Source organism: Brachycentrus maculatus, unplaced genomic scaffold (genome assembly GCF_059751285.1).
Source record: "Brachycentrus maculatus isolate JH-2025_06_01 unplaced genomic scaffold, ASM5975128v1 h1tg000589l, whole genome shotgun sequence".
NCBI classification, from domain to species: Eukaryota; Metazoa; Arthropoda; class Insecta; order Trichoptera; family Brachycentridae; genus Brachycentrus; species Brachycentrus maculatus.
The window spans coordinates 448,457-473,516 of NW_028281329.1; the positions used below are offsets into that span (position 1 = coordinate 448,457).

The following is a 25,060-nucleotide window of genomic DNA, read 5'->3' on the forward strand; positions in this document are numbered from 1 at the left end:
TGAGTGTGTCCAAATAATATTAATAATAGTCAATCAATTAATCTTTATAATTATTTTTTATTCGTGTACTGTTTATTTAGATAAATTATAGAAAAATTACATTTCTTCATCGGTTTAATAAATTTGTTTCATTTAATTCTGTTAGTATCACATATTTACATTTATACCCATATATTATAACGAGTATGAGGATTTTCTCTCTGCGTTAGTAAAAATCCAATATTTTTTTCCATTTGTTTCTCATTGGGGCTTCTTTTCCCATACTAAAATGTCTCCTTCACGTGTCTTAATAGCACTTAAGCCTTTTTTGTTTTCACCTTTAAAAAAATTGAACTCTACGGCAGAATTACTCAACTTCCCATTAAGACATAACACACACGGAGAGGAAATAAGATGATGGATGATCTGACGTTCATAATGTTACAAGAAATACTTACATGTTGTTTTATTTTTCGTACTCTAGGTGTTCGTCCACTTCTACGTCAGCGACAGGGCTATCGTATTTTTTTTCTTAAAATCTGTATTGTATTTCTTAAAATCTACTGTGATACGTGTTTCGATGCATTCCGCATCATTTTCGGTGTTTGAAAATGATGCGGAATGCATCGAAACACGTGTCACAGTAGATTTTAAAAAATAGTGGTATTCACTAAGTAAAACATTAATTAAAATTTTATTTATTGTTTTTATTATTTTGTTTGTAAATAAAAATAAGACTTAACACTGGCAGAAACATCCTCTCACTGGTGACTGCGTAATAGGTCAGTAGTGGTAGGTAGATATTTATTTGTAGATGATAGGTACCTACTATTCCTGGAGATTTTATTAAACATGCTTAAGTTTGTCATATTTAGCGAGTCGACTTGTCAAATTGCATGACAACACTATGTCATGTTCTTGATTAACATTATAAAAATTCCGCCACACTAACGCATAAACTAATTTATTATATAAATTTATCTTTAATGTCTATCTTTTATCTGAAAACTGTAATTACAATAGTTCCATTATTTCCTCCGCCTACCCTGTTTTTTTGCCATGGTCTTTACAAACATTTTTTTAAAAATATACATTTTGCGATCCAACCCTGGTGGACGCAAACATTTCTTTCTCGTCAAGAACATGTTATAATATTACAGAGCCGCATTATGTATTTTATTGTCACTATTACTCCTTTGTGACGGATGGTAAATCATCCCATTACTGTGCGCAACTCGAACGAATCCCTGCTGCTCATAAATCACAATCAATCAAGAAATTCCACAACAATTCACTAATTGTCGATCCGTCTGAACACGGCTCTCGCTTTGTTTGTACCGATTCGTGCAATATCTCGCCCAGTATTGTGATCGCCTGGTTTAGACGTTTTAACAGCAACAATTAATCTTTCTGGCCTCGATGATTTTATTCCTTTTCATAAAAGAGAAAAGCAATAAAAACATGCTATATATATTTTTCATTCAAACCCTTATCCACACCCCAATGGTGCATAGGGCATTGCATCATATAAACGCAGTGTTATCTTGATCGTTAACACATGAAGGAAAGGTGATCAGCCCTTTGCTTCCGGCACCAGTCCAAGGTAATATTGAATGAATATACGAGTGAAAAAATCACTTATATTTTTTTGACCCCCCCTGGGAATCAAACCCGGGACCTCTAGTACGGTAACCAAGCATGCTGACCATTACAAAATATATATAAATAAGTAGATATTAAATGTTTTATAATATCTACTTATTTATATTTGGGAAGACGTGCCGGGATATTTGATAGCATTTACATCTTCTTCTTCCTTCTTTTAGATCCTCGGATCTGTTTGTTCGGTTATTCTCTTGTGATGTGGAGTACTAGCTATCACGCCATCGCTTTGGAGGCCTTCCAGGTGCTCTTTCTTCCATCTGGGTTCTCCTGAAGAGCAATTCGAACCTGTCTATTTTGTGCATTCTATTGACATGGGCATTACATAATCATCTTCGCTGTCTTCTCCATCTGACTATATCATCCATCCTACGCATTTTCCAAATGTCTTTGTTCCTTATTCGGTCTCTTAACGCATTTCCTATTATACACCTCAATATCCTTATTTCTGAAGTTCTTAGAAGAGATTTGGCTCTCGCTGTGTCTGCTCTGGTATTTATCCCATATCGCTCACTCCTTTCAAGAACGTATAAATAAAAAAAACTGATTTTTCAGGAGAACGTTTTTAAAGTTTAAAAATATAATACAATGTTTAAAAAATAAATATCAAACCACTTATTGAACTTTTTACTGTGCACCAGATCTTTTTAGGTAAAACCTGAAGGTTTTTGCTCCATTTGAAAAATATTAAGTATATTTAAAAAATAATTAAACCATACCTTTTCTTCAAAATGCGAAAACAACACTTTCTGCCCTGTAGTGGATAAATATTAATTTAAAAATATGTCGCTTTTGGTGGGATAAAGTCCACTTTCTGGGCATTCCGAAAACATGCACAACTAAAAACTGACGATTTTTACTTTTATGACGTTCTTGAAAGGAGTGAGCGATATGTGCAGACGATTTTACATACATATTTTTACTTTGCTTTAAATATTCATGTGTTTACTCTTCTACTCTTCCAGATGTTTTTTTTAATGTATCCCGACATTACAACCGCTTTATTTTCCTGTTTTACAATCTCAACATAGAGGTTGCTAGTGCTACTGATGTCAACTCCCAGATACTTGAACTCTCATGTTAATTTCATTTTATATTTCCGGTTTGAAAATATTAATAGATTTTTCTGGCTCACCTGTTTTATCGTATCCACACTTATTGCAGAAAAAAATGTGAATCAAAAACGACTGTTTCAAAAATAATTTATTATTCTTCTCACCTTTATCCACACTCAGTGGTGAATAAAGCACTGCACGGCATCACCACAGTGTTATATCTCGATCGTTAATTACATGAAGACAAGATAACTAGCCCTGCTCTTATGTTAACAGTCATGGGTAATATTCAATGAAGTTTAAAGAGACTTCTCTGGGATTCACATCCAAGACCTAAACCATCCAAGTAGCCAAACATCCTAACCACTACACTACGGAGTCGGACAGTACTTAAGTGAATCTATTTTTAGCGAAAGCGCTCAAAATGTTTAGATTTCATCTGTAATTTATTTATGCCCTTCAGGGCATAAATAAATTGAAAAACGTATATATTCTGCTGGATATTATATGCAGCTTCTTGTCGTATTTATTATTATTGTTTTTTAATGTAGAAAATTTTATACTTACTCTCATATTATTTTCTCAAACATTATTTTATTTATGTATCCTATCTTAAGTAATATGTCAATTTAAAAATATATGTATTTGCAATCAGAAATGTCACACAGAAATGCAGACTCAAAGAAGCATATCTGGCAAGAGTCTAAGAGACAGAATAAGGAAAATATGCCAGATTGAAGATGTCGTTAAGCAGGGAAGGCAGCGTAGGAGACAATGGTATACGCATGTAAGGAGAATGGAACCATCCAGACTCCCCCCCCCCCCCCACATTGCACTGTACGGCCAACCCCAAGGTAGACGACTCCCCGGCAAACATCCAAAAAGATGGATCGACAGCTAGGAATCGACACGAAACAAAGCCTTAGCCACCGAGCAGAAGAAGAAGATATATATGCAAAATTATGAAATAACCTTTATAGACATAAACTTTGAAAACTTAGATGTGAAGTCGCCTATAAAGCGTTAAAGTGGTTTTCGTGTCTAATATAGTGTTATATATTCAATGATATAGTTTAGCTTTCAATCACCATAAGACAAAACACGCTAGCGAGCATATTAATCCCGAATAACCCTCAAATTGTCTCGTGACCGACTAACCATCAAGCATCATACGTCACACATGTAGGGAACTTGGCGAACTACGCAGCGAGCAGTGCGCGTGTCCCGTTCGCTTCGGACTCCATTATTGCCTCCTAATTTAACACCCGAACACAATGGATTTATGACCATTTGACATCAGAGATCAAGCAATAATTTGGTCGGGTTACTGCCAAGTCCACGCGAAGGACTGAAAAATTATAAAATAAGCTGTTTGCCATCCGATCATTATAAAAATAAATAGATGCAATTTATAAATGCTATCTAAGAACCGGGTGTTCACAAACCAAGATTCTAAAAATGTCCTTACGAATTTATCAGACAATAATCAAATTTACATTTTGAACGATTAAATTGAACACAAATCAGTTGAAACAATCGGCGGGTATGTATGAGGAGATGCATGAACGTGGAAGAGGCGAAGAATGTTTGCAAGGACAGAGTGGTGTGGCGTTCCATTCTCTCTGCCTACCCCTACGGGGAAGCGGCGTGATGGTTAGTTAGTTAGTTTCAAATCAGACTACTGATTTCAAAAATGAATAAATAAAATATTAATAAACTTAAAGGACTAGCTGCTCTATTATGTTTATATTCTGATAACGTATACATATTATTAGTCTTATTTTATGAAAACTATTATATATCGAGCCATTTTAATGCCTTTTTTCTTTCTTCTAATTATTAGATTAATTAAAGTATAATAGTATGATTAATTTAAATTTTGTTTACTAAAAAAAATTACTTGGTAAATACGAACTTTTCTTAAAATATATTGTGATAATATTTAGATGCATTCAGCTTCTTTATCAAACGCCATATAATATGATGCTGAATGCATCGAAACTCGTATCACAGTAGATTTTAAGATATTAAATAAGTTTAACCCTAGAATACTAAACTATCACGATGGCAAAATGACGATTCCAGGAAAAAACAATGTTACAATCGTTCCTGCAAACCCTGTTTCACATTACCTTTAATTTTTTTCAATATTACGTGATCTCTTAAACACAAATGTTACTCTTACTTCTAAAAAACATAAAAGTTTTTGATTATCTTATTTATTTCCGTTTTATTTCTGTCGTATTTTTTACGAATGTTTAGTTACAACGTCACTGTTACGTATTGTTTAGTAATCTAGGGTTGGTAATATTTACCGAGTAAAAATTTGATTTAAAGCATTACCAGAAAGTGGCGGCCAAATCTATTAATTTAATTATTTAAGTAAACATTAAAACTGTTTTTTAGAAATTGTAAGATTTTGATGCGTTGAATTTGTACCTACAGACAAATTTACAGGTAACCCTGTATAATTTTTCCGTAGGTACAAACTCGAGTCGGTCCGCTCTATTTTGGCAGTAAAATAACAGTTACGTCTTTTTGCTTTGTTTGCTGAGAATTCCACCGTACTATAAAATTAGGAACAATGTCACTCTTCGCTTTGTATCGTGTCGCACGGTTTATCGCGCGTTTTACGTAAATTCTCGACATATTTTCGCCGCGGTAAAAAGTTCCGGATGACTCGGCGCAATTAAACTTAGATTTAATACCGCAACTGGCAACGATTTGCCGCTGCTCTTCCGCCGACCCGGGAATCCATTGTAAACGAGCCTAGAATTTGGTGCATATCGCTGCTTGATAGCTACCTAAGAGATTTGTCGGCGTAATTACTTATTACGTTTGCCGTGTCCACAAGTAAATTGATGTCTGTGTCAATCATACTATCTCACGATAGGAATGTAGTGTATTTTAGTGTTTATATTTTTGAGATTGCTATTTATCCAGAAAAAAAGTTATGATTCCAATTTGTGTATGGATTATCCATACCTTTTTTGCATTCATTCTTCCTGAGATTTAATATGATGAGTTTAATATGTTGACATAAGACCAAATCAAGTTTTTAATTTTGTACAGAAAAATATCGTTACAAATCTAGTGTTACAATTTTTGGTTTTGTTACTTAAATACTTCAATTTCATACTATTTCTGTGAGCCATAGTGGGTCAATATTAAAAATAGGTATGAACATGTTGGGTTCGAACCGAGAAACTCTGACTCAAGAGTCTGCGACACTAACCACGGGACCACAACCCGTCACTGATTGAACAATGCATTCAACACAATATACTTAAATATATGAAAAATCAAACCATTTACATTCCTTATAACTTCTTTCTTATAATATCCGCACCTAATATTGCATAGGGCAATGAACACTGTTTTTTCTCGATCGTTAATTACACGGTCAGACCCTCACTTCACATACTCTAATGTGCAAAGGCAAATAGCCGCAAGTTAAAAACAGTAGTTTTGAGATAATCGCGTTTATAGTAAACTTAAAATGATGCTTTTCACCAATACATGTATCAAATTAATACAACTTTGCGGCTACTTGGATAATGAATATCTCAGTAAAGGAAAGAGATAGCAAAATCTGTGATTGTATATGATAGAAGCCAGTTTTAAGAATGATTCGAGCCGTATTACGTTAACAGCCGCAACTTGAGTTACGGCTAGTTGCCTTTACACATCAGTAGTTTACTATAGTATTCACAGACAGATTAAGCCATTTTCGTTATGTTTTAGTGAAACACGATCATGCACCCATAATTGTCGGGTAATATTAACACGCAATAACAAAGCGTCAATAGTGCTGTCTGGGAAGACATGGTTATCACTTGGCTAGCGGTTTTACCGTCAAACGTGAGATTAAGCTAAAATGTGGTGAAATGGCGTCGCGCTACTAAATGAAGGTTAAACCATAATTTAACTGAAGCCTGGTACATTCTACAATACCTTTATTGTGATGTCATCTTTGGTTTCCGTCCAATTTATAACATGTATTGACCATCATAATCAAATATTCCAGTCGGCGTTTTGACATTTTGCGGAACAATTTGATATGAATTCAAATTATAATGATTGCTTTTATAACTACATATTATGTAATAATAGTAGGTTGCGAAATAAATTGGTATGGAAATGTCAATGTCAAATAGAATTATAAATATTATCAAAATTTTACTTTTTTTACATTTGATTAAAAGCTTTTATACCAAGCGGCAGGTAAATAAAAAACAACTTATAGTTATATAAATATATAATGTAAGAAATAAGAATTACGCTCCGGATTTTTTGCTGTCGACATAAGTAATTCACCAAAAACACAATCGGTATATGGAAAATGAATTGCGAAAATTTACTAAATCAAACAAAGAATTTTTACAAAAATTTTATTTATGGCAGTATTCAATGTTTCTGTTTAAAAATTGACCTTCTACAATTCCTAATTTTATGCGTTCAAGATATGTCACTTTTGATACTTGATTGTGTTCATTTCGCTCACTCCTTTCAAGAACGTCATATATCAAAAAATCGAACATTTTCTGTTGTGCATGTTTTCGGAATGCCCAATAAATGTACTATATCCCAGCAATAGCGGCATATTTCTAACTTTATATTTACCCGCTACATTTTGAATAAAAGGTATTGTTTAATTTTTTGTTTAAATATGTTTAATATTTTTCAAATGGAGAAAAAAACTTCATGCTTTACCTAAAAAGGTCTGTTGCACAATAAAAAGTTCAATAAGTGGCTTTATATTTATTTTTAATACATTTTGTTTTATTTTTAAGCTTTAAAAGCGATCTACTGAAAAATCAAGTTTTTTTTATATATGACGTTGTTGAATGGAGTGAGCGATTTGTGCAAATGAGTGCTATTTTTATTTTTTATACATTTTTTTATGCTAAACTAGATTTAGAAAGACCACATATCAATATCCATATGTTAGATGTCTTAACAGAAGCGATACATCATTGGATACGATGGGAATCTGGGTATTCACAGTATTTACGACTTGGCATTAACTGACTTAAGTGATTAGTTTATACACTGAGATAACATGTGAGGGATTGATACGCTGGTATATCTTCACAACTTCCATGATTTCAGGCAAAATGGATGTTAAATGATATGTAGAATAGTAAACGTTACAATTGTATAAAGTGATGACCTGGGCCAGCCAATTCCTGGTAGTAATATTTAATTCCTGGAAGTGATTCCCCTACTTTCATATTCCCGTCGTATAAAAGGATGCTTTGTCTCTTTTGTGTTGAGATATGTCTTTTAAATTTTAAATTCGAAGTAGTGAACGCCAAGGTGATCATCAGTCATATTCTCCAAATAAAAAGTGTAAAAAAAATACCTTTCACAGGTGTATATAAAAACAAGCGCCTATTCAATCGCAACGTTGTGATAAAATTTCGAAGTGAATAAATTCAGGAGATAAAGGATTTTGAACAAACAAATATTTTAAAATTTTATTCATATGGATAAGGCAAATGAAACAAAAATGTCCGAATCATACACAAAGCTACAAAATTATAAAGTTATAAAAGTATGCCGCGTAAAAAAAATCCAAAAGAAGACCAAACAAAGGTTAACTTGTTTTTTCTTCCAAGCTTTGAATCATTTAAGAGATCTTAAGACCATTTTCCTCTTATATTGATTAAAACACCCCTTCAGTTTCTCAATAAAAAATAAATAAAAATGACTCGACCTACTAAGTATGGTGACCCTTGTTACGGATTTACACCTGGTGACCCCTTCAGCGTGTAACGGGTCGCGGCTCAGCGTCGGCAGGGGTCCTCGCTTGACCGCTCTTGGGTAACGTTCACACTCTTGCAGGGGTGACCAATCGAACGCTTTATTTTCGCTAATAATTTTCATTTTTTATTTATTTATTAAATATACATGTACATATTAACTGCCGTTTACAAACTACATATAAAACACCCGGTGCCACGTTTACAAACTACATATAAAACAATATTAAAATAATCAGAAATTCATTAATTTACAAGAATGGGTCAAGGTCATGTGAAATAAGTTCTTCCTCGGAGTTTTCCCTATCGATCCTTATCTCCGATCGACAAATATTCCAATTTCATCGTCACTGTCATTATTTTGAGTATAACAAACATTTTCGTCACTATTGGACGAATATGATATTGTAAGGGTAAAAAATTAAGGATTTTTACAAAAAAAATTCATTTAAAAAAATATATAAACGAACCATCCACCCGCAGCGGTTATAGAATCCTGGGGGGCTCTTTGTAAGCTGCGCAAAGAGGAGATTTTTCAAAATAATCTTTAGGAATAAAAACTCTACGCAGATTAATGAGGGGGGAGGAGGATGTATGGACAGAGGCCGACACTTCGTCCCCACAGTCTGGATCCCCTTTATGCCTATTTTCAAAAGAAATACAAAATTCAGTAGGTATATACAAAACTTATGAACAAAAATAATGACTTTACTAAAGCAACACAAATAAAAAATTATTAATTTGATAATTTGTGAATGTTATTGACAAATCGGTTTTTAAAACGCGAAACCTCCGAGCCCGATCGCTAAAATATACGGGCGATATCGTCGCTATATCGACTGGCCGCACTTTTGGCAAAGTACAACAGAATCGATATATCGATCATCATCACTGTAAAGATTAAGAACCAAGTAACTGTTAAGTCAATCTGTATTGTGTTATGTGTCGGGGTTGAATTCAATTGACGTATAGAGACTGCCACGGGTCATCATTACCGTTTTGTAGATATTTAACCCCTTCCGATTCCCCAAAATTAAAAAAAAACTAGGTAGACAGTTGCATTCCAATTAGAAACAAATGTCTCTGCTCCACGTACTGTTGTAATAGCTACGAGTGACAAAAATGTAAGCTTGGAATTTAAATAAATAATAAATGATGAAAAAATGTCGAATAACATCCGACATGGGACCTAAGAGGAAAAAATCGAATTACTGCCTCATCCACTACTGGGTACGGATAAGATGACAAAAATAATGCCAGTTCAATGTATTTTCTTAATATTATTTTTTGACATCTCATCAAAGATGAAGAAGAATATGGAAGTCTGGGCATTTACGGGGCTGATGACCGTCATAGGCTGGTTTAAGTGATCACTTTACACACGTGTAACATTCACCAATTCTACCCAATATTGACTAGCACACTACTCAAATTCTTGAAAGTTCTATATATATGAACCAATTTGGAAACCTTGTTCTTGAATCACTAGAACTTCACTAGAGACATCTATTGGTGAGATGTAAAGAAGTTTTTTACTAAGCAGAAACTCTTATATTAGTATGAGAGGTCCGAATCCTGGATATCAATCACACACATGAGAAACGCCAGAAAATACCATTTTCATTTTTATTATTTTCTTAATATTATTTATCATTTTTTAATGATAAAAATATACCATAATGCTTAGTTTATTTACATGTCAGGTAATTGTCTTCCATTTTACCTGTTTAATATACGTTTAGTTAAGATATTATTCACAAAATATCAACGTGTTATGTAAAACAACTTACTCCATAACAACAGATAACAAATATACGGGTGTAACAATAGACACTCGATAACAATGGTTGATAACAGCTATCATAATTGTATTCACTTAAATTAATTTATCTATGAAATGTTCATTACGGAGGTACCTACGGTTGACTTTGTAAAATTACCTAACAACGTATAATGTGTGGCAGTCTTATTTGAGAACCCGGAAATTTAGGGATTTTTTGACATTATTTACGAAATCTACTTTTTTTTTTGTAACACAATTAATAAATTTCAGTTAAATTTATAAAAATAGTTTTTGTAGTTTATCCTAAATTTATAAAAATAGTAATAATAAGAAGAAGAAGAAGAATTTTGTTGGAATATGAAATGATTGCTTTTGCTACTCCTGAATAATCCTCAATATTTCTATATTTTTTGCTTTTGTTACTCTTCGAAAATCTTGGAATTGACAAGTTTTTTTGACAAAATTTTACTGATATTTATATCTGTGAATAAATTCATATATTTTTTTAAGTTGTTTTAATCAAAGTCATCGTTCCCATTACGGATGCATATCGCGGTCAAAGATATCTGCATGACCTTAAATATTATGTCATGCATCTAAATTAGGTAGTAAATAATATTAATTTATTTTGCGTGAATACTACAGACTACGTTATAACACAGGCAATATTTTTTGTACTATTCATTATATGGTGAAAAATTTAAGGAATGTAAAAAAACAGCAAAACTATGAAATTGTTATTTGCGAAAAAATAAATGAATCTAAAGGACAAATGAGCAAATAGGAAAACATATGGAAGAGTGCATATGCAGTTAAAGAAGTGACATGATTTGACTAAGTTGGCGAAAATTTGACTTTACGATTGCGCTTCGTTCGAGCTAGCCGTGGCGCTCATATGCCCTAAATCAAATATATATATATATATATATATATATATATATATATATATATATATATATATATATATATATATATATATATATATATATATATATATATATATATATATATATATATATATATATATATATATATATATATATATATATATATATATATATATATATATATATATATATATATATATATATATATATATATATATATATATATATATATTTAAATATATTAATATATATATATATATATATATATATTATATATATATATATATATATATATATATATATATATATATATATATATATATATATATATATATATATATATATATATATATATATATATAATATATTAACTTAAATTGTAGCAATGACCTAGTTTTTCTTTTGCATCTTACTGATTCCGCTGAGAAAAGTGAAAACAATGTCTTGATAAATGATCAAATTTACAAAACTCTTACATTTTTTGAACAATATAAAAACCCTGAGACCAGGAAACAGTTTGAAGGGATGGAGAAAAGAACGAAGAAATATGTTGATGAGTGATTAAAAGTTAAGAGAGTGGTAGTAATCTTTTAGAACTTTCTTGAGAGTTATTAAGAGGGTGCATCTTTCAGTGGAAAATGTAGGGCACTTCACTGTGAAATAACTTTGTACAGTGAAATAATTAATAAAGAAACAATGTTATAACTTTTTCCATAAAAACACTAACTAAAAAAGAAAGATTTTCCAGTTTATCCGCGTGCATCTTCTCCATTATATACGCGTAAAATACGATTATTATATTGTTTGTTTCACATGGTAACTTTGAACAAAGTAATTTTGATAAGTATTTATGTATGTTAGTCTGCGGAAGTTGGTTCTGCAATACTTAATAATAATATGTAGAAAGCACCGGGAACCGCTTATGGTGGCGTGTATTTATATAGAGAGTTTACGTCATAGAAGGATTGGCACTGAGTAGATAAAGTGGAGATCGTCATTAAATGGCTCGCACCAGCCAATGATGAAGTCCTTGATCAAAGAGATCTCGGCGTCTTTGTGTAGTACGGTAATTTGCATCCAACAATAATGCTTGTAATGGGGCGTACACATCGTGGACTTCCATAAGTAAATTAATAATAGTAGTTCTGTATAATCAAGTGTTCTAGCGTGCTTCTCGTTATGATAATCACTTTTCATTTAGTTGGTCAATGAAAGGTATAATTCTAGGCACTTTGCCCTTTACCTAACTTTTAGCTGTACGTAACATCAAAATTTATGACAATTACCAAATAACTTGATGTCGCTTTTAACTCCCCATGCCATATTTCAGTGTACAAGGAGTTAGTTAAACGTACTAATTATACAATCAATTAAACAAAATAATTAATAAATTCAAAACAGCAATTCAGTTTTCATATGTAATCAATCATTTATTCATCTGGTAAAGGATGTTGACGTTTATCACCTTAAATGAACCATTACGAAGATGTTGTCTTTAAGCGGGATAATCAATAGCCCGCAACTTAATTTTCTTTAAACCCAGGTAAAATTTAATGTAATTGTTTTTTTTTACTCCATTTTTGTTTTGAACAATATGTTTTGTTATAGAAAAATATATGATTTTGAAAAAAATAGGTTTTAAAAGGGAAGGAGTTAAAAAAATATACAAAAAATACTTCAACAATATGTATTTAAAAAAAACTAATTCCAATCATATTCTTAAAAATATGTGCGTGGACAACTTATAGCTTTTCGGGCAGCCGGTCGCGTACTGAATTGTGTATTTGAGAGTACCTACACCTTTAAGTTCTACGATTTTAGAATTGGTTAAATTTCGATAAGTACTATACGGTTTTTACGGGACGTATGTTACGGTACAAAAGGCACCGCGTTTGATCAACATGATGTCAACTTGACTTCGTCAATCACCTGAAAGCAAAGTGATCAGTTCTGCGTTCCTGTTTCTCGGGCATAGGAGTAGAATATACTTGACGGGGTATATACCATACCCCGGGGCAGATAACGCGAGAGAATGAGTTCAGGGTGAAGGACATTACTGCTGCATTTTTAATAATATTATATTTTTTAATGTTTACTGTTTCTGCTGTCTTCGTTTGTTATCACAAGAGTATTGCTCGCCGCTTATGATTATAATTTATGAGACAATTCATTTTATACAAACAGTAAAATAAATGTAAATAAACGATAATGATGGGTAGAATTGGTGAATGTTACACGCGTGTAAAGTGATCACTCAAACCAGCCTATGACGGTCGTCAGCCCCGTAAATGCCCAGACTTCCATATTCTTCTTCATCTTTGATGAGATGTCAAAAAATAATATAAATAAACGATCATTTTATTATTGAAATTAATACTACGAACGTATTTTAATTATTATTTAATTTTATTGATGTACCGGAAAAAGTTTGCATTTCATTTCTAAATCCAGGATGGGCATATAATTAGGATATCCAGTACATAATCTAGGAAGCCCTGGTTTATCCAATGAGGAAAATGGCTGAAGGAATCCCTCGGAAATATTTGGTCGCCATTTTGCTCGCCGTTTTGTCTCATTTAGTTTATGAAATTCCAAGATGCCCTCCCAAAGTGCCGCTAGATTCGCAATTAAGATTGTGGACCGAGCTGTTAACTCTGGAAAATGTGCCCGGGAATTAAGACGGATTAAGTATCCACCCAAAGAGTTCTTTGTCAGACTGCGTAATCTCTACGTCGCGAATTCACCGTTCTGCTCTTACCTACTATCTCCCACCACGCTTCCACTCCAGACTCGCCACTGCTTTTTAAATTCACATTTGTTGTTATTTAACATATCGCTCACTCTTTTCAAGAACGTCATAAATCAAAAAACTTGATTTTTCAGGAGAATATTTTTAGAGTTCAAAAATATAATACAATGTATTGAAAATAAATATCAAGCCACTTATTGAACTTTTTACTATGCAACAGATCTTTTTAGGTAAAACCTGAATGTTTTTTCTTCATTTGAAAAATATTAAGTATATTTAAAAAAAATAATTAAACAATACCTTTCCTTCAAAATTCAAAAACAACACTTTCTGCCCTAAAGGGGGTTAATATTAAGTTAAAAATATGGTTCTTTTGCTGGGATATAGTACATTTTCTGGGCATTCCGAAAACATGCACAACTGAAAATTGACGATTTTTGATTTATGACGTTCTTGAAAGGAGTGAGCGATATGTAGATACCTAATAAGGTATCCATTAAAATGTAATATATACGAAACCACGTTCGTAACATCCATTTCGCAAAGGTTATCGTAGATTTAGACGAAATTTTGGAATTTCTTTGTGTGATAATAGCAATTTAGTTAGGAGCACATAAGTATTAGTATTTGGCTATTTGATCCCTGGCTCCCTAAAAGTATGGCCCAGGTCAAACGTCCACATCCATAAATAATGCCTTTTACTAAATGATTACTTTTTTTCATTTATTGTACATGTACATAATTGGACACTTCTTTTCTATATCTACATTTTATATTTATACTTTTTAGTGTAAATGAAATAAAAAAACCTCTTTTCAAATTAAAAAAAACGTGCCATCGTGAATTGTTTACTAGTAGTATACTCGTATTTTATCGAATTAAACACTGTTCTACATCATTCAATTCAAACAAATGTATGAATTAATTTTACTAATTTACTTTAAGCTTGAAACATACCGTAATAAAAAAATTATCTTTATATAGTATTACAAAGAGAAAAAAATGTCTGCCGTTGAATTTTTGTTTGTTTTATACATATCCTCCAATATAAAACGACTCGCGAAACAAAATGCGCAACTTAGACGTACAAACCATCCACCCCTTAATTAATTCTTAATTGAAATTTTACATACCGCTCCACATTTTTAATTGATTTATTTAACACAGAAAAATTACCCGTCTCGACTTTAAGAAGTCTTTTTGCTCATGATTTTATCCTTTTTCGGTCTTTAAATAATTTGTATCATCGTTAGCCGTGGTCGCCATCGTCCTTAAAATTAAAAATTTACTCTTAAGTTTAACCCTCAAGTGACATTATCAATTAATTTCTTTAATCAAAGGCCACCCGTTTCAAAAATAGCATTGGACATTTAAGACACGTCGTTGAAGGATTCAGCTGGCATTAAATTTGGCAAAAGTTACAGGGAAAAAATGTCAAAGCTTCTTTTAATTTTCTTTGATGTCTACATAGCACCCGAGTCAAATAATTACTAACATGGCTAAATTTAATTTGTTTCATTACCAGATGTTACTAAAAACGTTTTTTTGACATGCGAATTAAAAATTTTCATACGTGCCTTTATTATTCTTTCCTCCCCTTCCATTGATGCGTACGGCAACATTTCAGATCCAAGTTAACATTTTTAAGTATTCACTAAATTAACATTAAAATAAATTATGGACTCGGAGAAATACTTCGGTTAATATCATTAATCGATTGTTAAATTAACAGTTAATTTCCGCACATTACGTTCCGGTCTAATTTCAGATTTTTGTGTATGTAGTATAAAAATAATGTTTTATTATTTAATATTTTATCATTGTTAGTATCTAAATCCAAAACGTTCGCTTTTTCATCATATCGCTCACTCCTTTCAAGAACGTCATAAATCAAAAAACTTTTTTTTTCAGGAGAACGTTTTTAAAGATCAAACATAAAATACAATGTATTAAAAATAAATATCAAGCCACTTATTTAACTTTTTACTGTGCAACAGATCTTTTTAGGTAAAACCTGAATATTTTTTCTCCATTTGAAAAATATTTAGTATATTTAAAAAAAAATTAAACAATACCTTTTCTTCAAAATGCAAAAATAACACTTTCTGCCCTGTAGCGGGTAAATATTAAGTTAAAAATATGCCTCTTTTGCTGAGATAAAGTACATTTTCTAAGCATTATGAAAACATGCACAACTCAAAATTGACGATTTTTGATTTATGACGTTCTTGAAAGGAGTGAGCGATATCTTTGTGTAATCATCGGCCAGTGTGTGATCTAATAAAATCTTATAGCTAATAAAATAACTACGGTTTTTATACTAATTTAATATCCTATACTGATATCGTAACCTAGCTAATCATATAACACCAATCAAATGCAATATCCTATGCAACATTTGATGCTGATAAGGATGAAAGAAATTTCGAAATTGATTTATTTACGAATTCTTTTTATTTGCAATTCCACCGTCTCGGCTACTTTGTAATAAATACTTCAATTATTTACCTGTATTTTATTGCAAATTGTATTGCAAAATCCACACAGCCATCCGTGCCTCGCAATTTATCATCCTCGTTATGCGCCGAGAGATATTTTAAAGCAGAATTCTCAATCATTAAAGATGATGATTGACCTTTCCGTATTTATGACATCTATAAATCACGATACTTTGTACTGTACCGGTTTTATTGGGGCTTCTTCTTGTCTATCAACCTTTCTTTCATTCCTACTCAAGTTCTCCCGTTCGATCACTATCTAGTACAAACCTAGAAAAATATTCCGCTTTACCTCTCCAATCAATGAAAGTTGGCCTATATCCTAAAATATCATAAATAGTTCCGCGAAAGACATATTTAGCATAATTAATCCCGATCCATTCCTGTGTATTGTGAAAGAATGACTTTCTTTTTACAATATTTTGAGTGTGTACAAATACTTGTTTACAAATCTATATTATCTCCGATTAGAAGTTATTTTAAACCCTATGCCCTATTCCAACATAGACGGCAGCTGTGAACTCACATGTCCTGTGCTACAAGTTTGATCAATATATCTAGAAATTCCAAAAATTTAGTAGTGTGAATGGGTGAATTTTACACGTGTTTAAAGTGATCACTCAATCATGCCTATGACGGTTGTAAGCCCTGCAAATGCCCAAACCTCCATATTCATCTTCATCTATGTTGAGATGTCAAAAATGTAAATAACTTTCTGACTATGCCTCTTCTACCCTCTACTGCTCCCATCATTCCTTCCCAGTAGTTTTTCTCTTCATTTTGACTACTTTTTATAACAGATATATTAAAATTTATTTTTCAGTAAAAGCACTTTATCTTTATTCTGACAGAACTCAAAAATTATTTATTTCTCAAACCTTACTTGCAACAATAATATATATATTTTTTTATTGACAGTTCAACCACTCATATGTGTATGTTGACGACTTTTTTAAAGCTCTCTCGCCGCTATCGGAAGACCCATACCTTCGAATTGATTTTTTCCGGGTGTGATAATTTGAATACGTGTGTTAAATTTAGAATATCGCCTCTGTCTTTGATTCTGTTGTGTTCGTGTCCACCAAGATGGCACCTTATCGAGTTTACGTGCATCGGATGGTTCAAGGAAATTAATCGGATAATTAATTCGAAGGTTCGTTACAAAAGGACTTAATGCAAATGTGTAATATATTTTATCTGATGTTATGATATTTTTTATACTTGACGAGATATGTACAAAATTATCGATTATTTCCGCATAATACCCGGTGTTTCGAAAACTCGAATGAATGTGTGAAATACATTAAATGTTGCAAATAGTAATATTTATTTTATTTACAGGAAAAATATCTGCGCGCTTGAGGACTTGAAATAGGACATTTCCGATGCCTTTTCCTAATTGAAAATGTAAGCATATTTATTTTAATATATTTTTTTTACTATTTATTGATAATCTGGGATAACACCTAAGTAAATAAGTTTTCACTTTCTTCTTCTAACTCTTATGCATAGGGCACCCAATGATGCATAGGGCACTGCACCGTATTGAAGGAGTGTTATCTTGATCGTTACTTTCACGAAGACAAGGTGATTACTACTGCGCTTCAGGGTAATATTAAATGAATATTAGAGTTTAAAATCATTTATATTTATTTTCACCCCTCACCTTGGGAATCGAACCCGGGACCTTCAGCACGGTAGCTAAACACGCTAACCGTTACACCACGGAGGCGGACTAATTAAGAATATTAAAGCATTAATATTATACCTTCGTGTATGAAATAACACGAGAAAATTAATTCATATCTTTTCATTGCCAGTGTATCAAAAAAAAAATTTTTTTTCTCTATTAACTGCTTCTTATCAAGGTCTACTTGCATTTTTTTCTTAATATTTTTAAGTAAACGTCGACTTAATAGATACCTAATCCTTTTTGAAATTCGTTTAATTGAATTATCTGTAGTATACCAATATTTGATTCGAACCACCCTGTGCGTAATGGCGTTTTTGCATATTATTTTCTTAATATGAATGTTATCGAGGAAACGTGTTATACTTGACAAATGGGTAATTGGCATGGTTAGTATTCCGATGGCAAGAGATATGGCCATCTATAGGTGGAATTGGGTAGGTACTACTTATTACCATACACGCCCTACTATTGTTCTATCACGGCTGAGATCACTCCAGGCAAGGATAACAAAGCATTTTTATGATCACCAAAACGACCTCGTAGTAAAATTGTAAATATATATCGTATGTTTTCAAATTTGAAGAGAAAAGATTAAGGGCTAGTTGAAGCAAGGAAAAAATACGTTTCATTTTTTTAAATTACCTAACATCTAAGTGACTCTGAAATCTAGCTACGGCTTATGCAACACCGTTTATCATGTCCCCACTCAGGCGTCAACTTTATTAGTTTCATAGCCTATGTCTACTCGTGAGTGGATTTACTTTTTATGTTTAAAGTTATAATTTACTAAAATTTCATGTAATTCATGAGTGAAAATTCTAGGCAAAAACACTCGCTTCAAAAATACGTTTAAAAAACTGTCAATGTATTGATTCCGCAGGTTATTTTCTTGTTTTAAGTCAAATGACCTGTATCCTGTTTGGGATCTTTTGAAGGAAAATGAAGAAATTTTTTATTCATATTTTATTATTAAAAATTATTCATATATTAGACTGAGATAAGGATTAAAGATAAAATGTAGATAGGTGTGTTGAAATGGTTTGGGTATGTGGATCAAATGAGTGTACAAAGAATATCAAAGAGGAATTTATGAGGCGAATGTAGCTGCTAATAGAAACAGAGAAATATCGAGGAAAATTTGTCATGATAAAGTATTTTAAATGCTTGAAGGTAGTCTGGAGTCGAAATAATCTGAGGGTATGTATAAGAAGGTACATGAATGTGGAAGAGGCGCAGAATGTTCGCAAATACTTTTTGGTGTGGCGTTATATTCTCACTTCCTACCCCTGCGGGAAAGTGCCGTGATGGTTAGCTAGTTATATTTTATAAATTTTAGGCGGCATGTTATTTTTATACTGCTATTTTTGTATTTTTATATCTAGTGAGTACAAATACTGAATTTCCATATACTCGTTTTTTTTTTCAAATCGTTCCTCGCGTTTTCTAGGTAGGTATATCTTTTGAAAATAAATATAAATGTCCATCAAATGAAATTTTTCAACGAAGACCTTTCGATCACATTCAACTTCGATTATTATGTTATTGTTATTATTTATAATACAGGAAGTATGCCTCGCAGTCAATTGAAAATAATTAGTATGTAACCTTGGTCATACAAAAATCGTTCTAATAATTTGATAGATTGTACATGTGCGTCAAATTTAATCTCTCCAACAATAAACTGAAAAAAAACTTCAATATAAAAATAACATATGTATTTATAAATTTATATTAAGTATATAGTAAGTTATTATGGGCTGAATTATTTTTTGTACAGAAATTTGTATGGGGCATCATAATGAAGTATTAGTTTGAATATTAGTTTCACCACAAACCATTTACGAAAAATTATTAATAGTAATTTTTATTTGATACTGGCCATACCCGGCTACGTTGCTGTGGCTCAGCTTGTTTAAACGGAAAATAAATAAAATAGAATGCACATATTTCTAATATGTTTAATTCAAATTTTGAAGCAATGAAAATATTTTAAAAAATCTATGAAACAACAATCCCATCGAAAACATTAAAAATACTTAATCACAACACCTGTCAAGAAGCAAGCTGTCCGCCATGAGTAATGTTTAGTTTTGCTTGTGTTGCTGTTGCGTTCAATAGACGGCGCAGCCATTCTGGTCAAAATGCTGTTAAAAAAAGTATCTGTCACAGGTGTTTATAAAAATACGCTTGTATTCGAATGCAACGTTGCGTTGTAATTTCAAAACAATCGGTGAATAGCTAGAAGATTTAAGATTTTGAATATTTACACTCTTATGTACACAGATTAACAGTATCAATGCCTTATATGAAATTAAAAATTATATCATTTTTATTTTAGAGCGTTAATGAAATTTAATTCACGATCGTAACTTTTTTACCTAATTTTACAAATATTTTATTGTATTATAGATGTAGGTAAATACCTATTATAATACGTTAGGTACGATGCCCCCAAATTAACCTCTAAGTTGATATCTTAATTCACGTATTTTTACTAACCTTTCAGCTAGTTTAATCGTTCTCATTACGTTATTAGACCTGTAAGAAGATAAATTGATTGATGGAGGAGGTTCAAGTAAAAAAATCAAAGGATTTTCATGTGATTATATTTTTAACAGGGGATCTATTTTTTTCTAAAGAAGACACTAATGTTCTTGGTGATTACTAAGGTTTTTAAATTATATATGAGAACTTTATTCGGTATAATACAGATAATAATAAATTCCTAGAATTATTTAAATAGCATTGCAACAAACGTCTACCTGGAATCTAATTCAATATCAATAGTTTATTTAGCTAATCAGAATATTTAAATTTCATAAGTTCACGACCGCACGAAGTTCTGCTGAAATGCATTCGTATCAGAAACCTTCAGTAATGCATGTGATATTCGTTTCCGAATCATCTACTCGTATAAATCATATACTAGGAAATGCCCTAAAATGTAATGTTCAATTTTATTTAAGTAATTTTTTACAATAGTTTGAGTGTGTCCAAATCTTTGTTTAGGAATTTCGGGTTGTACACCACCTTATTTGTATATTGGCAATAACTAGAAAATTTTATTTTGGTAAAAAATCAATATTTCTCTGTACTTTCTTTTGTAAATTACTTTTTGTCAAATTGATTTTACATATTTACATTTTTCGCTTTTCGTTGAAGACTCGTAACATAAAAGGAATATGTTTGTCGATATGTTAATATAAATACTCTTTAATCGCTTTTGTAGAATAGACCACTATGAATGTTTGTTCACTAAAATCAAATGGATTTTTGATAGAAACTAATTGAAACCACTACTTACTCCTTTGATATTATTACGTTATGGTATAAAATTAACGATCCATTGACTTTCGATATTAATTTGCTTATACGATAATTTTATCAATCTATACTCTAGCTCCTCCTTGATAACGTCTCATTGATCTAATAATTAAAGGCAATAATCTTTATTCAATATAATTTCATTATCCTATTTGCATCGTATACCTCGAAATAGCGCTTCGCTAATTTATATTAGATTTCGCTTTTAATCCTCCACGGTACGAAGTAAAGGACATTTGTTTGAGCACTAACATAATACCTTTTGATATTCTCCCAACATACTACAAATACAAGCCTTGAAATAATGTTCAAAATTAAACGACTAATGTTCAAAACGACTAAGAAACTCATCATTGAGGACATAATAAAATACATGTGGAACCGATAAACACAACTAAATTTGCAGTAAGGTCCTTGCAATATATTGCCTTTACCTAGATTAGCCAGCTGAATGCCAATGAACTGAAAAAATACTTTATGGAAAGATATTTGTGTTAATGGTAAGTTATATTTTCTTTTTTTTTTCCTATAATATATTTATAATATATATTATGTATTTCCATAAAGAATACGAGTTTTAAGCAAGTACAAATTTTCCCACTATCGTTTTTTTAGATATCGAACAATATTTCTACACTTAGGCAGAATGCAACCATTAAAAAAAATATTGTATGATAATGCGCGCCTTGTACCCTATCAGTTTGACAGTCGACCGGCCCGCACTTCGTAAACAACTCATAGAAATAGAAAGCTGTACTATAAACCAGAGACATTTTAGGTAAAAACTGTGACGTCATATTATGCGATCTTATAGCACAGTATGACACCACACTTAATGACATAAGGAAATCCTTGTTTTTCGTTTTATTAAAATGAGCACAGTTTAATTCTTTATATCTCCCTTACTTCTCTACAGATTACAATAAGAATAGTACTGATTGTCTTGTGATTTTCTATACGAATTTATTAGCTTAAAAAATGACCGTTGAAATGATCCCATTGTTCCGATAGAGGACTATTTTTAGTGCCTGTAAATAATATAAGGGCAGGTTGTGTTATTTTGGACATTTCACAGTTTTTTTCATTTTATTTCAACACTTTTTCTTTCTTGAAAACCATGGCATAAGCCATTTGGTCTATGAGATTTCAATTTATACAGCTCGCTTCGTATCCTGATTTTTGTACAATATTGTTGTTAAGAAATACACGTACTTTTTATATCCTCTGAATAGTACTAGTTCCTTTGTACATCAAGCAATTTATATTTTTATATAGAATTAAATAATAACTACATATATAGTTTTTTCCACATAAATTTTATTTGATCAGGGACCGGGTTTCATCGTAACCGACATCATTAAACTATTTAGTTATTATTTCATACTATAATATGCAGTTCCACCAATAAATGTCAGTTAAGAACTTAAATCTAATATTTTGTATTTCATAATGATACTAAATATGTACGCTTATTTATGTGTCTTCTTTGTCCTTAAGTTTGCTACGTATATGTTGTCGTTTATCAACATGCAGCTTTGAATATGATACCCATTCAAGGCGTATGAACTGTAAACTTATAAATGTGTTTCGGCGACCTTTGCTGTAATGCCAGGTAGCAGTTCACCACCCCAGCTAGAAGGTTCACTAGGGTTAATGTCCGTTCAATCCCTTCGTATAAAGCAAGTCCATAACTCTTCCATCGAGTCAGAAATCGGTTTTCTATTTAAATATTTAAAAATCCCGCAGTATTATGGTACTTTAGGTATTGACTTTGCATGTTATCAAATGCATGGATTCCTATATGGTATATTGTATTATGTGGTTTATGATATTGGGAATCAACGAATCGAACCTTATTTTCCTTCAAATTTGCATCGGTAATATCAGCTTTGTAAACATTCGGTATTAAGCAAAAACTTTTGATATAAGTTAAAAATGTATGTCAAACCAAATCAATCCAAAATTAACGAATTGTAATTATGTCACAAATACTTATAAAAAAATGAAAACGTCGTTAATAATATAACGTTAACAGACTACCGTTTTCTTTGTTTTCCCTTAATTCATATGTTAGTCCTACTTAAGTTTCTTTTAAAATTATTTGAAATTGTTAAATTTCAGTGATAATTCTAAAATTACATCAGGGATGAACATTGTTTTACCCCTCCTAATGAACACTGTCGTATGTCGTATGTGATAATATCGTATCGGTAATCTTAACTACATAATTTTATAACTCAATTCATGCTTTCAATAGAATATATTTACAGGAAGTTACTGTGATCGAGAAAAAAATGATAATTATTTGTATACTATCGAAAAAAAACTCACCGACACGGTACTTATTGATTTTTTGAAATATTTTTTTTTATATTCTTATAACATTCACAAATGATGTTTATATTTCCACTCCGGGTTGCGTTATGGTTTTATATTAATTGATATCTTCTGTTCCGGTGATGAGAAATACAGTTTTTACTTAAAACAACCTTCAAATCATTTCCTCTTCCATGTAATTTATGAATGACTTGGCTTTCCAGCGTTATTTCTATAAAGAACTTTACCTATTTACATTAAGATCGTTTAAGTTTAATCGATTTTAACAATTTCTTATAATATTCTCAATATTTTTAATATTTAAAGCATTTAATTGTGGTTAGTCATTTTTACTTATTTATTTGTTTTCAAAAATGTTAGTAATATTAATATATTGTACAACCACTCACCGGGATTTTTATGTCACAATGTGGTTGTATACTAATATTACTAACATTTTTGTAAAAGAATAAATAAGTCTTATAATTTATTAAGACCAATCTTATTTAATCTCACTTTCTGCATAGCTTATTGGCTAAATTTTCTCTCACTATAAATTGACCGCAAATTTTCTCTTACTATAAACTGACAGAAATTATAATGCCATTAATTAATTACCGCTCATCTTATGTAAGAAGGTTCCATACCATTGTACCACTTTGCAAATGGGTATCATGATAGAGGCCAATTAATACACGAGCACTGCAGTCTATTACATTGCATGTCGACCTAAGAAATAAGTCAAGGGAAGAGGTATTGTTTATTACTAAATGTTAGCATTAATTATTTTCTTCTCATTATTATTTTTCTTAATCCTTTTGCATCGAATTAACAAACGCCGGTAGGTACGTGCAGGGATATACTAAACACCTTCCGGCGGATGCATTTTAAGTGTGTGATTCTAAATTCAGCTTAGTTTTGAATATATTTCCATATGATTTTGCATTAGGGTCGAGATAAATCGAAATAATTCAATTCGAATCAGATATCCAAAAAATATACATAAAATATATCGATAGTTTTTTATCAAAGTTATTTGTTGTTTGTTTATTTGTGAAAAAATTCCTCGCTTGATAACTATGTGTTTTTTTATTTCCTTCAAATTAAAATATTTTTTTTCTATTAACAAGCATCTACCTTTGTATATACAAACGTGCCTTCCTATGTATAGCTTTATGGTGTACGATTTTTTATTTTTTTATTTTTTTGTTACATTTTATAGTAATGAATTAATTTACATCTATTTGAAACATGAACAAAAAATTGTATGAAATTATTTGTAATATTTTTAAACCAAAAACGGTGGAATAACGAGATAATGAGTGAAAAGGGTATTAAAGTGAGAAAAT

At 31.3% G+C, this 25,060-nt stretch overlaps 1 protein-coding gene across 1 annotated transcript in view; it reads left to right on the forward strand.

Annotated features, from left to right (window-relative positions):
- The window catches only part of LOC148301211 (uncharacterized), a 188,214-nt gene that overhangs the window by 104,256 nt on the left and 58,898 nt on the right, over positions 1 to 25,060 (forward strand). The window contains exon 4 of the mRNA XM_088273541.1: positions 17,720 to 17,785. The gene's annotated coding sequence lies outside the window, so the exon portion shown is untranslated. The remainder of the gene's footprint in view (positions 1 to 17,719; positions 17,786 to 25,060) is intronic.